Source organism: Argopecten irradians, chromosome 1 (assembly GCF_041381155.1).
Source record: "Argopecten irradians isolate NY chromosome 1, Ai_NY, whole genome shotgun sequence".
NCBI lineage: Eukaryota > Metazoa > Mollusca > Bivalvia > Pectinida > Pectinidae > Argopecten > Argopecten irradians.
The window spans coordinates 16,009,532-16,012,869 of NC_091134.1; positions in this window are offsets into that span (position 1 = coordinate 16,009,532).

Genomic DNA, 3,338 nt, shown 5'->3' on the forward strand with positions numbered 1-3,338 from the left:
GACATGGTGAGTTATCGACGAGTTAGCTAATCTATCTGAACCCACGGCGACTGTTGATAGAGTCGAACCCAAAGACATTTCAGCCTTGAAAATGACAGCAGGACACGGATTGATTTTTTATACCCTGTTACATTTCGACCTTATTTAGTATTTCACATGATGATATATTTCGGGATATCATGAAACTTTCCTATCAGTTTTCTGCTGCCTTAAACTGATCAGTGAATGTAGTGAGACATGAATTTCTTCTGTGATTCATTTCCAATTCAATTGCTTATCGAATGAATCTCGTCTTAATTTCTGCCCTGCACGTAGAATACAAACTGTTTATAAAACTATCATCGTATCGATCGTAAAATGCGACTTAAGATATTATATCAATATTAAGTCTTCATCTTACAAATATTCATTTTAAGATGGGAATAGGGCTGCATTTTAATATTCATAGTTATTGGAAAAAAAAACACTTATTAGAATGAGACCTACCAAACATTTATTTTCTAATATTGAAAAAATTGACATTGTCTCCAACAACTGAAATCATAAACTGTTCATTCACTTCTTCTCTAAACTCCCTATTCAATAATTCACCGATTTCGTTAATAGATTAATTTACGACAGGCTTACATTTTCAGACATATTTACGATAATGTTTAGTTTATCTACCTTTTAAAGCGCTTATATGTAGACATTATCGATAGTGATAAGTATACCCAATTATATCTCAAAACATACCGCATCGAGTGTTATTTAACAAACTATAAGTGATTTACTGTTATGAACGGACGCTTGTTATCGGTAGAGTAAGGACGATACTTCACTTTAATGAATCTGATCGAAATTTGATACGTAATGTCGTAAAAATGATGAAAAAGAAGCCATTCCTTTTTCATAGAAAAGAAGTTAGTGACTCTATTTTTCAACAACGTGAAGGAGTGGCTTCCAAACTGTAATGAAATAATGCTAATCTAGGTAGCTTCATTACTTAATTACATTAATGATTAAATCCTAACGAGCAGCGCATGCGCAATTCACATTTTAAGACTGATTCAAATTGCGACAGCTCCTAGCTATCGGTGTTATTGATATTAAATCCACTTATCAGGTACATATGTATTATCATTTACAATACATCAGTGATGAGTTGGCACTTTCAATGGATACGCCGACATCTTATTGTCCAGAGAACAATCCTAACAAATGGTACAACAGGTGTATTTTTGTATAACACCTGCACTATTCTAACATATACATTTGTAGACATAATGCATTGAATATGTACTGCGTCTCGAGATGCTTTCCGTTGATGTATATTTGATTTATTTTGGATTACATGGAAATGTTTACAGAATATTTTGTAATCATCTGAAGCCTAAAAGAAATACAAAGCTATTTTCATCATAGGAAGGATGTGATTGCTTTAGAACATGATCGTAACGAGATTGAAATCCAAATACGACAGGAAAGGAGGAATCAATCAGGTACAATCCTCCATTACGGATATTACTCCACAATGTTTTGGTCATTGGGTACACTTTATTAGATAAAGAAATGCAATATAAAACATTATACAATTCGTTGTTATCAAAAATAACATACAATTTGAAATTATTTTTGATAGTTGTTGAATCCATGATACTTTCAGGCATATAACCGACCTACGGCCAGTGCCGACAAGCTGCATCTTCAAATAAAATTCGAGACCCCCAGATTTAGTGTATTAAGCACCAATTTGAAAACAATAATGTCAGAAAAGTAAACACAAAAAAACGGTTAGTTACCGTATAACATGCATGAACTATTTTAATCAATGGTGTATCATTTGAAATAAATAAAAACAAAGAACTTACGTCACACTACATAGATACATTTTATTACAAGCTATGCCTTATCTTCACTGAATAAAAAGCCAGAGAAATGAAATATAAATAACAAATATAATCAGTACTTACCTTTCATGTGGTTAGTACATAAAATAAAACTCAAATGGCAAAGACAATTGCCCATTTACGACATTCGTGAACTATTTACGGCAGTCCTGAACTGACGTAAACTGTCATTGTCGTGATGTATATGACAACAGTTATATAAAACTTTTCATTAGATAATGCGTTTTCTTTTGTTTGCTGTAATGCATGAGCACATGACTTCTCCGTGGAACTTATTGAGTCAACTATGTACAGATCAACTTCTGTGAGGTAATTTTAATTGTCGATCTGAGGAAGTCGAAAACGATGCTAAGGGTGTCAAAATATATGTTTGTATTAAGAAAATGTCATCGTATATATACGTTATCCCTCGTGCAAAATTGAGGTGTTGAGTATCGTTATCGGGTGTGGAAATCTAAATCTCTCGTGTAAGGCAAAGATGGATTTTATATGCCAATTTAGATTCATATGTATGAAATTGCTATTTGGAAAATCAGCTTCCGTACATAAAGCACTCCATGAAAGCATTAAAAGATAAGTAATACATACTTTTTTCGCCGCTAGAGTCTTTTACATCAATAAAGGAATAATATAAAAAATCATATTTTGTTCAATAGGTGTAAAGGGTGTCTTTGAGAAAATTTCTTTGATGTCTCTTCAAATCGTTAAAGGTCAACGCAGCGATTCACAGGAAAGAATTGTGAACTGTTCCCTATAGATATCGATGGCTGTGAGTGTGCTGTACTTCATTCTAATCAATAGAGTTATTTCCCTTTGTTTCACCTCCTCAGTACTGACAGAGTGATACGAAGTGAATTACCGCTGATAAGCTTTACTTTACATATATAAAGTCGCACTATACGTAACTTACAGCAAAAAGTTAGATTCGACTCTGATCTTAGTAGTATTCGCAGATATAGTTAAAGTTAAGCAATATCAAAGAATATTGATAATGATTTCTAAATAACTTTGGTACACCAGTTATTGGAAGTCGTTGCTTGTAAACATGCTTTGATTTTAAACTGGTCGCTATAGTAGTTAGTTGGTGCTCAAATTATGGTTGGCAGAAAAATGCGTTGTCAGCATTATTTCCCTTCATCACTATATTTTTTGTTCTTATATATATATATATGTTCCAAAGCCGAACTGCATTAGAATTTATTCTCCTGTTTAAGCAATTCCAGATGTTTTTGTTAGCAAACGAATATTTATTGTATGCAGAAGATCATTTAACACACATTGAGTATTGGGTGCAAGGAATAAAAGCCACATGACCCATTGTAAAAAGGCATCTATCAATGCTTCCCCTCTTACCCCAGGACAAGATATACCGATCGACCATATGGGATAAATTTAAAAAAACATGAATTACACGTGTTTTTGTTATTAGACCTGTTCAGTATATTCAAT